Genomic DNA, 15,224 nt, shown 5'->3' on the forward strand with positions numbered 1-15,224 from the left:
GACAGTAGCATGTGAGCGGGGTGATTCCTGACACCTCCCTAACCAATGGGGAATAAGTTCCTAGGGGTAGCTACCCACCTTTGCAGCAGGTCCTGTGCACACTATTGCAAACAATCCCACAATGCTCCTTTCTACCTAAAACCGGCAGAATGTCTCATACATTGTACAGAGGTCCTGTGTCCATCCTATAGGCGTGGCTGGGGAAATGATCAATACCTCCCCGGTGGTTATTCAAAGTTGCTTCTGGGGACAGCTTATCTCCCACTGGGATTGGTGCCTTGCTGACTAATTAGACAAAGGGAGGCAGGCCCAGGTGTGAGCTACATTTGATAGTGACAGGGTAGACATCCTTAGAAGATATGCAAGGGGCTTTGCACAGCCCCAGGCCATCCTGCCAGGAGGACAACGTCTCCCCAAACCCAAGACTTTTGTCTCAGTTCTGGGAGCTAATTCACACCTAATTAAGGAGTTATTCAGCTCCTATGTGATAGTTGGAAGCTCAAGCAAATGGACTTCTAGTGGCTTTAGGCAACCTAAAAGTAACTTTCTTAAAAGTAACTTTTGTGAAATTGTTACAAATCTGACTTTACCAATGATTTGGATTTGCAGTGAATACTTTAAAAAGTCCAGGAAGTAACATTTTATCTGGTTCCTAGACACAGATAGCTTTATATAATTTTACCATTAATTCTCAATGCTTTCCTATGGAACAGCTAATGCTACTACAGAAGCAACAGCTCTCTAGGCCTTTACACTTTAAGGACATGTTTCACTTTAAATGTTTGCATGTGATACTCAAATACCATGCGACTTGCCTTATGGGTATTTTGGGTCTTTACACATGTCAAGACAGGTTATTTTGACAGACTTGAATTTGCAGTTTTAACGCGCACAGCCAGACTACTGGTGGCAGGCCTACTGTCTTGTTTTGTATTGTCAATTTCGCAGTGGCATAATATGTACTGCAGTCTGCTAGTGACATTTAAATTACAGGCCCCAGGGTATGCTTAGTACCTATATTCGGGACTTACATGTAACTTTAACAGATCAATTAGGAGTATAGCCAAATTCAACATGTTTTAGGGGTCAAAGCACATGCATTAGGGCCTGGTTAGCAGAGTCCAAGTTTACAGAGTGAAAAAAACAGTAATATCTATCAAAAAATGGGGGATAATTATCTCTTAAAGAGGCGTTTTATTACAAGACATATTTGAATACCCATTACCCCCAAAAAAACTATTCTCCCAGGTGCGAGATCGTCAAAGAAATGTTTTTCCAAACAAAACAATGCCTGGTTTTGTATTACAGTCAAGCAATCCTAATTAATTGACAGGCCCAAGATAAATCATTTCTCTGGTACTCGTGATACGAAGAAAGTTATCCTTTGGTCTGCAGACACTGCTTCTGAGTGTTCATCATCCTTACCCCACTTGGCTCAGTGTTTTGCACGTTACATGTCCCAACCCACAATACCGAGGGAGGAAAGTGGCCGAAGGGCTACGCTTGAAAAGTAATTACTTTTCTATGGCGTGGATTGAAATGTGTGCTTTTTCCCAACGCTAAGACCTCGGAACAGCTTCTACAAAACACTTGCTTTTGGTCCATAACCATTAACTACCATTTCTGTTTTGAGGAGATCTAGCATATATAATTATTTCTCCAGCTTTTCGAATAACTCTGCAAACATACGGGAGACCCTATCAAAGCATTAAGCAGCCCTGGGGCACATTAGGTGTTATCAGTGTAGTCATTGATTAGAATCCATTAGTACTAACAAAAATATCTTGAAACATCGGTTGTTGTAATGTCCACAGCATGTGATTTGGTTACATTTTGCTTTAGTGAATATAAACAACTTACTCGTAATCAGTCGAGCTCTCTGAATTTTATGTGTTTGGCTGAAAGGCAGCACTAATGCTGCCTTTTAATGGGGCCAAAGGTCAAAGATTAATTCTGTCACTTTTGTAATGCACACGATTGGAGGCTATGATTACAAATGGAAGCCCACAACACATAGAAAAATATATATATAAAATACCATACATTTGCCAACTAATAAAACAGTCAGATCATCACACTTTAATGTTCTTTTAAAAGACACCATTCCCACCATAACATTATAACCAAACATTGACCATAACAGACCCACAGCACTTCATCTGGTAAAGGTAGTGTATTAATAGGCCAATGGTTTTAACAACATTTTTCTCAGGCATAGGAATACAACACACGTTAAAGTTGACATGCACTTTACTTGTCTGGATTTAATTTGTTGCATTAAGCCTTTATCACCCACAGAGTCTAGCCTAGCTCGAATCTTACAGCGATCATTGCTACATTGGGGTCAGGCGCTGTTTACAAATAAGTGCTCCATTACTTCAGACTAGAAGCTCTATATAGATTTGCTTAAGCCAAACAGTTTTTTTCTAATCCTGATCACAACATCACTAATTTCATTGTATGTAATGACGTGATTTTTTTTTCACAGTCCTGCACCATCCAAGGAGGCATTGATATTGGTCATTTGACCTGTCCTGTTAAAATAGGGCAGCAATTATCCCGATTTTTGTTAAATTAAATAAGAGAAAAAATGTACCTGAAAATTGTGCGAGGGTCTAAGTGAAAACATTTTCATCGATAGATGAATCATGGCAACCACTGCCTTTATGGGTAGTCCCAACACTATTTTTACTTATCAATTTACTCAAAAGCTGGTTTGCTGTCTCGTGTACAATGAATACTACCATACATGGGTGATGGTATTCACATTCCTAAATAGGCTTTTACCAGTTGCCCCATTATAACCTAGGCTGCACATTGTATAACCATGTTCTCAAGTAGTTTCCAAGACAGCCAACTACAAAAAAATACTCCCAAAATCACATACCGTGATACTGTTTCAGGAACTCCCCCACCCAACCTAGCCAGCAGCAATCTTACATGCAGGGAGTGTAGATGGGAGATCAGATAACAACGTAAAAAGAACTAAGGTCGAAGAATGTTGCTATTCCTTACGACTGTTTTTATAGGTATTTTGCCTGTCGTTTCTCCTGTAGACCTCTAAATGACCATAGCTCAGTTATCGTTTTGTAAACGTTATATCAAACACAGGAAGCACTGAATGACCCCAAGTGCCTTTAATGTTTCCTTGAAGAGCCCTACATCAACAACAGAATGGAACGCTGTGCTTAAATCTACGTTTGTTGATTGTTTTTCCGTGGCACATAGACTACTTCAGCTTGATGTGCTTGGTGCTTCACAGCCAACATTACAAGTCTAGCAGTCATCACTCTACCACCACATGGAGACAGCATATGCACTAAAGATTTGCGACCTCTGAGGAGAATAAAGTAGTCTCCTCCACATTCAGAAACGAGACACTGTCAAACACACACCAATATGTACTTCTTTATCACAGAGTAACTTCGCTCTGAGTTCTTCAAAGAACTCGTCATACATCACAACAAATTCTTCATGCTTCTCACTCTGCCATAATTGCAACAAATTCACATTTGCTTGCATCCACATCAACCAATCACTTCCTGCCTTCTAAAACTCCTTCAGGCACAGAGCATGAACAATCCCCATCTTCAGTAACTCAAAAGCTTTCCTCTGCCACCTTCCATTTACAAAACATGGCGTTCTTTTTACTAAGCATAATTGATTTTTCACATAGCAGAATAGAACTCAGTGCTGACCATAGTTTAACAAGGCTTTCATGCAAAAAACATAGAGCGAAAACACCATCTTTAGTGCCACACACTGCTTGAAAACCTAATGGGTGAAGACTGTTTCTTCAGCATACTTTTCAAGCCTCCGTACGGCCAATTTAGCAAAATACGTTGCTGTATAATGTAATTGCAATATTAGTCTATTAGAATCTAGCAGTATATGACTTCCATCCTTACATGCACCTGTTACCCAGATTTCCTTTGTCTGGCTTATTGTATTGATTTTATTAGATTCTCGTTCCAAGGTGAGGTGCTACCAATCCAATCAGAAATACTGCGTGATGCAGTAATACCACCTTTGGTAATACTAAAGGCTTCACCGAAGACGTTTTCAACAGCTTAAACCTACCGAAATTTGTTCCGAGACAATGAGACTGTAATAGGGATTAATCCACCAAAATCGATGAGAGTATATTCGATTTCACTGGTATTCCCCTTTTTTCATAGGGAACAATTCATATGTAGTTTTCGTTCTGAAATTATCATAACCATTGATCTTTTCAGGTGAAAAATTATTGCATGTGTGTCAGACCTGGCATCCTTTGTCTGCCCTTCCCTGTCTTTTTTGCCTCTGATTCCTATGATTTGACTGTGTGCTGGTCTCTGTTCTGCTGGTTTTGGTACTGTGAGTTCTTTAAATTTAAATTGTATGTGTAATTGGCTTTCCCATGATTGTCATATTTGATTTACTAGTAAGTCCCTAGTAAAGTGCACTAGAGGTGCCCAGGGCCTATAAATCAAATGCTACTAGTGGGCCTGCAGCACTGATTGTGCCACCCACATGAGAAGCCCTGTAAACATGGCTCAGACCTGCCACTGCAGTGTCTGTGTGTGCAGTGTTAAACTGCCAATCTGACCTGGCAAGCGCAAACCTTTCCTTTTTGCACATGTAAGGCACCCCTAAGTTAGGCCCTAGGTAGCCCCATGGGCAGGATGCAGTGTATGTTGAAGGTAGGGCATGTGCTGGTGTATTTGTACATGTTCTGACAGTGAAATACTGCCAATTTCGGTTTTCACCATTGCAAGGTCTATCTCTCTCATAGGTTAACATAGGGACTGCCTTTAAATAACTTTTAAGTGCAGTTTCCCTTTGGGAGCAGATGGAAATTTGGAGTTTGGTGTCTCTGAAGTCACAATTTAAAAATACAACTTTTGGTTAAGTTGGTTTTTAGATTGTCAGTTTGAAAATGCAACTTTTAGAAAATGGACCTTTTCTTGCTGAAACGATTCTGTGACTCTGCCTGCTTGTGTATTCCCTGTTTGGGTCAGACTGACAGTTGGGCTGTTTTTGAACCTCCACTAGACAGTGACACAAACGGAGCTGGTGTGCAGCCTGCATATCCTGATGGGTCATCTGGGCTAGAGTGGAGGGAGGAGCTGACACTTACACCTGAATGCGCTGTACCTGCCCTCACACAATGCAGTCTCCAACCCCCTGGTGTGTGTCTGGAGTCATGCCTGGACATTGCAGAATTGTGTGAATAGCAGAGACTTTCCTTTGAAGTTTGCCAACTTCAAAGGCAAAAAGGGGTATAAGTATTGGACCCAAAACCCCAGATTCTGGACTCAAGAGGAACCTCTGCCACAGAGAAAAGCTGAAGAGCTGGAGGAGGAGTTCGGTCCCTTTGCCTGTGACTGTGCTTTGCTGGGTTGGCCTGCAGCTGCTGCTTCTGGCTGAAAGAGGACAAAGACTGGACATTGTGGTATATTCCTGCTTGTAAAGTGTCTCCAAAGGCATGGACTGTGCTTGTCCCCTGTTTCAAAGTCTCAGGGCCATCAAAAATGTCCTCTGCCAGCACCTGGACTCTCTGCTGAGACTCCTACCTTCCCAAGTGGTGCCCTAACCAGTCCCTGGTCCCTTGAAAGGCGAAGCTGGTAGAACTAACGTGGAAATCCACGCACAGGAGCTGCGCGTGGAAAAAGTCGATGCACCACCTGCAAAGCCGCCATAAAATGACGCACCACCTGCATTACGGCTAAGAAATCGACAGACCACCTGCATCACAGCAGGGAAATTGACACATCACCTGCATTGCGGCTGGAGAAATAACGCAACACCCGCTTGAGGCTGCTGAAATTGACACAACCCCATGCAGCACGGTTCCTCATCACTGTGTGGCTGGATTTCACACGCATCATAGCTGAACGTCAAAATCAACGTGAACCTGCCCAGATCCAAGGTGCCCCATCTGGAAATAGATGCATCGCTCTCTTGTGGGAGAGAAAAACGATGCATCCCCTACCCGACCAGGGAAGAAACGACACACAGCGTCAGTTGCGAGCAAGAAATTGATGCATCGCTGTTTTTTAACGACGCACGCTCGCCAGTGCAGCTTTAGTTTTGATGCAAACCAGGTACTTTGTGTGACATCAATGCATCCATTGTTTTCTATGGAATAAGACTCTTTTTAATTTAAAAATTCACAACTTTACATGTGTATGTTGGAATTTTGTCGTTTTGATCTTGTTTGATTTAGATGAATATTGGCTATTTTTCTAAACTGGTGTGATGTCCTTTTTGTGGTATTGTCACTGTATTACTCTGTGTGTTGGTACAAATACTTTACACATTGCATTTGAGATAAGCCTGACTGCTTGTGCCAAGATGCCAGGAGGGGAGGGCAGGGGTTGTCTTAGGAGTGTAACTCCCTTACCCTGACTAGAGTGAGGGTCCCTGCTTGGACAGAGTGTAAAATGACTGCCAACCAGAGACCCTATTTCTAACAATGGGTTATTCTGATGCACCTTCAGTGAGACCTTTGGAAATCACTTACATTGACCTCTTAACCCTTTAAGTGCATTTAACTGCTCTTGAGTCCACTTTTTGCGGTACTCTCTAAAATTTTGTAGTCAAAGGGAACTCGAGTTTCTTCCGCAAACCCACCTTCATACAATAATGTCTAAGTATTTCATGCATGGACCCTCTACCAACTACTCTTCCAATGGACGATTTTCATTCTGTGTAGTAACATCCATATTATAAACTTTATATATGGCAAAGCAACTGGTGAAAAGATAATTTAGTCAACCAGGACACAGTATTTTCCTTGAAACCATGTCATATAGGTCAATGCAAGGATGCATGGTCACTAGTTTCATCTTTTAACTGCAGACAGTGATGGTTACTCTGTCTCAGATTTGTGCAGTAGTTTTGTGGCTAGTACAACCATGCACATATTAATTAAAAGAATTCTTGAATCCTTTTCCGCCTAATTTTTTACCCAGCTAAACACATACATTTGGTGTGCAAATTATGGTTTGCATGCTGTTGTGCAGGTTATGGATTGTGGAACTTAGCATTACTTGCACATTTCAGTGTTTTTTGTTGTTGTTTTATACCTAACAATACCTGGATCTTAATAGTGGTTTAAGTGAGGTTGTGAGGTTTTATATACGTATGTTAGGTTGTTATACCAATGCACTCCTTAACCTTTTTAAACAATTGTTTTCTTCAGTAATTTTCTTTCTAATCAAATACCGCATTTCAAGGACCCCACCCGTAACCAACAGCCAACCCCTGCTGTACATGCTCTTTGGCCATGTACAGTAGGGTTTGGTCACAGAATTAATCTTTGACAGAGGAAGCACCAAAAAGGCCCTGGTGGACTCCCGCCACCTCCGTACATTGAATTGAACTGTCATTATGAGGGTTGCTCTCAATAGTTTGTTTGAAGGCTGCCATTGATTTTGAAGGGCACTCACCAAACATTTACATTTTCTCAAACAAATGACCCCCATACCATGGGAGTTTTCTTTATGGGATCCAGAATACTGGGCACATCTGCTATCCATCTTACTTAAAGAGGTGGAGTCGACAAGCTGTATTCCATGGAGTTGGTGTGGCTCTATCATCAACCCCATATACAAGGGTGGAGATCATAGAAACCCAGTGAACTACAAGTTAAGTGCATTAAAAGATGCAGAAGAAAAATACTATGTCTCATTACTCCTAAAAGATTTTATAGAGTGGACAGATAAGAACAACCTAATTTCACCTAATTGGACATGATTTCGAAGAGAGCTTGGCATAACTAACAAATATCTTAGCCACCTTCCTAATAGCAGATATATTCAAGCGAAAACATCAAAACCTACATCTCTTTTGTAGACTTAAAAGCAGCATTTGATCGTGTTGATTGTGGCATTTTGTGGAGGAAACTACAAATGTGGAGCATCCCCGAAAGTGTAATGCAAGGAATAGAACAACTTTGTACACAAACCAGGATTTGTGTTAAACTGGGGGATGGCTCAAGGATATCAAGAAAGATCACCACAAAAAAAGGGTCTGAAACAGGGTTGTGTGATGGCTCCAGACCTCTTCAATCTGTTTATGGCAGACCTAACCCCAAAGAATGATAAAGTTAATTCACATCCACCACACTTGGGCTTCCTACCGCTGACTAATCTATCTTATGCAGACGATGTGCTCTTAATGAGTCTAACAAAAGTGGGCCTATAAAGGTCTCTTAACAAACTTAGAAATTATGTTTCAATCAATACATTGGAAATTAAAGTGGCAATAATGAAAAAAAGTTAGTTAGGAGCAGTCTGGCCCCCACTAAGAATATGGCTGGATGGAGTCCAATTTAAGGAGGCAAGAAGTTATATGTATTCGGCCATGGGCATTGACAGCAGATTTAATCACCAGGAGCAGAGACAATGCTTGTAAAAAAAGAAACACTCTGGTGATGGCATTGTGTGCACTGGCAAAGAAATTGGAGGGCCCCCCTTCAAGCTGCTGTTATCAGTAATTGGAGCAAAAATGCTCCTGATTGTGGCCTACGCAAGCATTTCATTGCATGGAAAAGAAGCAGATCTTCTGTACAAACTGAAGGTAACTGCTCACAAGAGGGCTGTTCAACTCTCAAAAAGTGCATCATAAGCGCAAGTGCACCTGGAATTTGGGCTTTCTATGAGAACTTGGGGAGAATGTGCATGTTCATGAAAAGTTCCTATAGGATCAAATTAAATAGAGATCCCTCCCCACTAAGCAATGCAGTATGGATGGCTTTGGAAGATGACCCTCAGTCGACATACAAGTAACTCCTCAAGGCAATGAATAAGACAAGCACAAAAGAGCTATGGAATACAAACTTATCATTTGCATCATTTAGGAAAATAATAAACAAAGCTGCAGGACAGCATTCTTTTCTGATCGATAGGAACAGCTCTAGCATATGCTTTCGTGCATGGATGGTGCTTCCATACTATGAAAGTTTGAAGCCAGCACCTTATCTTAGTCTCACTTTCCCAGAGCACATTAAAACGAAATTGATGGCCAACCCCCGTCATGCATGGCCTTTGGCCGTTTGCAGCAGTGGTTGTATTTATGTCTGTGCATGCTAAAAAAAATACAAATTCACTAAAAAACAAAGGTTACAGGGACATTATAGTTGGGTTCTGAATTTCCTGGCACAAAACTATAGAAATTCAACAGTTATAGTTATGGTTAACTCAAGTAACTATAACATGCGCCCTAAGGCAGCTATAACTTGCGCCTTCGCTATGCCCAGCTAATTACTCTACATATTGCATCATTGATGACACCTTCTATGGCATCATTGATATTATTACAGTACTATTTGCAACAAAATTATTGATGAGATAACTGTGCATGGCGGGTGCACAAGTTATAGTTATTTGAGTTAACTATAACTATAACTGCTGAATTTCAATGATTTTGTGTGAGGAAATTCAGAACCTAATTATAACATTCCTGTAACCTTAGGTTCTTCTCAGTGAATATATATATATATATATATATATATATATATATATATATATATATATATGTTCAAAGTCCAAAATGCCACAAAATAACATGCGCTCGCTTGGGCAGCCAAGGTTTTACCATTTCATTCACAACATGACTCGTTTCGGCTGAAAACACGGCCTTGCTCACATAACTAGCGTGTGTCTATAACAGTGTTTAAATCCCCAAGGGTCGCCAACAATGGGGACTACCTTACACAATCACTAAGTCCCTCATTACGACATTGGCAGTAAATCCTGCTTACCGTGATGGTGACGGCTGCCAACATACCGTCGTGGAGGCGAACATCCTTTAGCCATATTATGACAAACACACACTAAACCGACAGAACAATGCCACAAACACATATCTGCCAGACCAAAGGTCAGTGGTTGAAGTGTCGGTACAAACACTCATACTGTTACGCCAGCAAAACAACGCCCACCACATTATGACCCACAAATCATTACAGCAGACATTCAACGGCGGTAAACCATTGGCGGTACACACCGGCGCCATCAGAATGGCCACCCAAATACAAAACAACACAACATTGGCCAAAACGAAAATCACATAGCTGACACTGATGCACACAACAGCACTATAAAACACACAACCCTTTGCCAACACTAAAAGACTGCAATATCTACCCACGCAAATCACAGAGACAACTACACACACACCACAACCACCCATTCATCCATCACGCACCCCACATCCCACACCCCACCACATTACTCAACACCCTCTGCACAACACACACCACACAACATCCATGTCCCCACTAAGGGACCCCTGTTTCACAGATGAGGAGTTGCGGGTCATGGTGGAGGAAATAGTCAGGGTAGAGCCACAGCTGTTTTGGAGCACAAGTACAGCAAATCTCCATTGCCAGGAAGATGGAGCTATGGTGGAGAATAGTGGACAGGGTGAATGCAGTGGGACAGCATCCAAGAACAAGGGACGACATCAGGAAGAGGTAGAACGACCTACAGGGGAAGGTACGTTCCATGGCAGCAAGGCATCAGCGTGCCACCCAGAGGAGTAACAGTGGGCCCCCACCTCCTCCCCTGCAGCTGACAGCATGGGAGGAGCAAGTCTTGTCAATCCTGCATCCTGAGGGACTTACTGGAGTAGACGGAGAACTGGACAGTGGTGAGTCAATATTTACTACTTATCACCCCACATACCCGCATGCCATCTCACCCCCTCACCCTCTCACCCTGACTCCCATCACTCCATTCCATCCCACACAGTGCACCTACACATGTGAATAACCCCAATGCCAAGGCCTGCATGCCATAACAATGCATGTACAGCCCTGCCAGGCCTGCATATACACCCATCACCAAAGCATGCACAGTATGGAGAACTAACAATCCCACAATACATCACCATACACAAACAAAGGTGGAAGGGCATCAGCAATGATATAGGAGAAGTTAGGGATATACAATATGTCACAGACATGAATTATAATACATCACTTACATCCCCACTGGTGCCCCAGCCGATACCAGCGGCAAGGAGGTGCTACAACTATCCAGTCCCCCAACAGAAGATGCCCCCAGAGTTGACAGTAACTCTGGACTTCTGGATCTGGATGAACTACCTGGCCCATCAGGGACACTGGTCAGTCGGCCACCCCAGCACCCAGTCAAAGTCCACCACAGAGCCTCGCCCTTCAGTATCCAACACCACAGCACCCACCCAAATTCCCCACACCTCTGCCCCCAGGATACGTCAATCAGCAGTGTGCCCACCTGTACAGGGACCCCAGTCCACACCTCACAGCCAAGACAATCAGGGTCGTGGGGTCAGTAGCAGTGGGCACACAGTTCAGGGGACACAGGCACAGGGGGACAGGGACACTCGGAGGACAGCTGTGCGTCAGGGGGAGGACAGGCTCAGGGAACCGACTCTCCAAGAGGTACTCATTAATGTCCTGGGGGATTACCGACAATCCCAGGACAAGATGGGCCAGAATCTTAACAACGTGCAGGAGAACAAGCGGCTGCAGGAGGGACACCATCAGGAGATCAGGGAAGATTTGCAGGCCCTCAACATCACCATGGTCTCCATAGCAGGGGTGCTGGCTGATATGGCCAACATCATGAGGGAATGTACAGCACACCAGCGGGCCCCCTCCACTAGCCAGGCAACTGAACAGCCCACCACATCTGCTGCAGCTAGTGGACATGAGGCCCTGCCACAAGATCCACAGGCCATCAGCACCCCTCCCACTGGAGAGGGTGAACCACCCCGCAAACGTTCCCTGCAACCTGTGAGACACTTGCCATGACCAAGACCACAGCCAGGAAATGAGACCCTCCTGAATGTCCCCCTTGTGTTCTACTGTCTCACCTTGTCCACTTTGAACTGCCATTCTCCCCTTCCTATGGCCCCTTGGACACTGGACCTGTGCTAAAACAAACTGGACAAATACCCTGGACTGTTCCCAACTATCACCCCACTCTATTGCACTTCCCATTGAAGAACTATTTTCAATAAACACCCTTTGACACAATAGTGCTAGAGTGATAGTGCTTTGTGCGATGAAAATGTGCAATTATGTTAACAAATACATCTTGTGCAATTGATATGAACTTTGTTATAGTATACAAATAATAAGCTGTAGCTGTCTGTAGTCATCACATCAGTGCACAGTTGTAATAACACCAACATCTGAAAATAGAGAAGGTATAGGTGACAGTCAGCTGAGGTGCAAAGGAAGTGACTGCCATCTTGTAACAGCCACACTGAAAACATAAATAATTAAAGGAATGGTCCGTTCCACTGTCTTACCTGTGTGTCATTGGAAGTACTGCTGTATTACTGTTATGTTCTGTTGTCCACATCCTCATCCTCTACCTCCTCATCCTCACTGTCCTCAGGGTCCACTGCTGCCACAGGGGCATTTCCAATTTCCTCCTCCTACAGATAAGGCAAATGTCGTCTGAGGGCTGGGTTGTGCAACATGTTGCATACTACAACTATCTGGCAGACCTTCTCAGGGGAGGAGGCCAGGGATCCACCTGGATGGAGGCATCTGAAACTGGCCTTCAGGAGGCCGATGGTACGTTCTATGATTCACCTGGTTCACCAATGTGCATCATTATACCGATTCTCAGCCCCTGTCCTGGCATTCCTCACAGGGGTCAGGAGCTAGGACAGGTTTGGGTAGCCAGAGTCACCTGCAAGATTTGAGGGACAAACGTTAGCCTTACACAATAGTATGGGGGATGCCTCCAGAAGGCATACACTGAAAAATCTTCGGTGGGGACTCAGGCTCACCTATTAGCCATACCCTGTGCTTCTGTAATTGTGCCATCACATTTGGGATGCTGCTATTCCTCAGGACAAAGGCGTCATGCACTGACACAGGAAACTTAACAGTGACGTGGGAGATGTACTGGTCTGCCAGGTACACCATAGGCACATTGAGTGAGTGGAAACTCTTCTGATTCCTGAACACCTGTTCATTGTGGGGGGGGGGGACAAATGCAATATGTGTTCCGTCAATTGCCCCAATAATACTAGGAATATGTCCCATTGCTTAGAATCCAGCTTTCACAGTGGCCAAATCTTCCACTTGGGGGAAGTGATATAGCTGCACTTTTGTTTGAGCAAGACGGACAAAACCCTTGCCAGCACGACTGAGAACATTGGCTGTGACATTCCTGCTGCCAAGCCCACTTGGAAAGAACCAATTGCCAGGAAATGGAGCACTGACAGAACTTCCACAAGAGGGGGGATCCCAGTGGGATGACGGATAGCTGATATCAGATCCGGCTCCAATTGAGGACACAGCTCTGTGATTTTGGCCCTGTCCAGTGTATAGGTGAGTATAATGTGCCTTTCCTCCAGTGTAGCCTAGTCTGCAAGGGGTCTGTACATGGGGGCTTGCCTCCTCATCCTACTTCTCCACAGTGGTAGGTATCTAAGGCACACAAGAGGTAGAAGGGTGTCACAAACTGAACTATGGAACTACCACCCCAGTGCAACTGAGCATGTATGTAATCGGACAGTGTGAATGGCAATGTATGTACAATTCACAGCAATGACATAGTTTCTAATTTCAGATTGTTGTCCACCACCATGAAATGGCTACCGCCTGTCCTGTAAGTATGGACAGATGGAAGTGATGTACTCCGCCGGTGTTGGTCATCATGGCAGAAGGCAGTCTTGCACCGCCATGTTATTCCTTATTGGCTAACATGGGGCTCTATGGAGTACAGCATCCAATGAGGATCACCAGCAGCAGTGACGGTGTACACCGCTGCGGACGTGACCGCCATTTTCTATCTATAACCTCACTTGATTCCTGACTTTCCACAGGGCAACACCTACATTGCGTGTGCTGCTGTGACCTGTGTCTGGATCCTGCCATGGCCTGTGTGACAGGTAAAAGGGCCCCTGCCTTCACTTCGGAGGAGTTAGAGTGCCAGGTGGATGGGATCCTACCCCTGTATGAACAGCTGTATGGGCCTCCAGACCCACAGGTGAGTACAGCATGGGGACGATGCATGCAACAAGGTGTGCGGTATGTCTGGTGGTGTCGCGTAGGCTCTCATTATTCTTAATGAGACTACTTGATTTCGAGCGGCAGAATCGTCCCGGTGTGGGAGACTGAGTCTGACCCACTGCAGGTAACACCTGTCGCTCTAATCCGGGTTTTGATCCAGCCAACTAGCAGTGTCTCATCCCTACCCAAGGGCAGGGATGACTGGGCAGCAGAGTGCATGACATAATTGGTTTCTCAGGGAAGCCGTGGTCACTCAGGTATCATCCGTTTCTCTCACTTACCTTAGTCTCATATATAAATGACAAACAGAGGCAGTATATGTTTCAATAATGATTTTAATAAAACAACTGCATCTTAGATAGCAAAGCGTGAGCTGCAATAACTAGGACGACACAGCATGACAGTGTCAAAATTGTGACGAGGAGAGTGAAGCATAGAAATAACGCTATCATATTTTAACTATGGTCAATAGACTAACTCCTACCTAGGCTATGATAGAGAACAGCATGTTAAGCTCTAAATCTGCCCTTCAGGTTCCCCTAGGAAGACATCATCCGCATTACCTGAGCAAAGGCCTGTGGTCTGCATTAGCGTCTGTAGCGAAGCATTCGGCAATCAGCATACAGTCGTGGTTCTCTGGTTGGAATCTTCCTCTAACATGTAAGGGACAAGGAAGTGTTTTTATAACAACACAGCTGATGCTCTGAGAAAATGTCCCTATGTAAGGATGTGTCTTTTCTATGAATGTTGGAGACTAAACTTCTACCGTGTTCACCGGCAATGTACAGTGCTGTAGCCTTGGAAGAAGCACAGAGTGAGCAAGAATGTCTTGTTTGAGAACAGAGTGCTGGCCTAGGCAATAACAGTTAGAAAAACAGAAAATAAAACAAGACCATAAAAGTGGCTATTGCAACAATAAAATAAAGCCAAATAAAATATATCTATTTGAAGTGCACAGCGGCCTAGCCTATTGTATGGTTAATGGTGTCCTCCTGTCTGTATTACCTCTGCAGGTCAGCGCCCATCAGAAGAAGGGATTGTGGCGTGCCATTGCCAAGGAGGTGGGGACCCTGGGGGTCTATAGCAGGCAGAGCACCCACTGCAGGAAAAGGTGGGAGACCTGAGACGCTGGGCCTGGGAGACCACGGAGGTCCAGCTGGGCATGGCCTCCCAACGAGGGCAGGTGCCTGTCGCAACCTGACCCCCCTGACGGGCC

The sequence above is a fragment of the Pleurodeles waltl genome, chromosome 4_1 (genome assembly GCF_031143425.1).
Source record: "Pleurodeles waltl isolate 20211129_DDA chromosome 4_1, aPleWal1.hap1.20221129, whole genome shotgun sequence".
NCBI lineage: Eukaryota > Metazoa > Chordata > Amphibia > Caudata > Salamandridae > Pleurodeles > Pleurodeles waltl.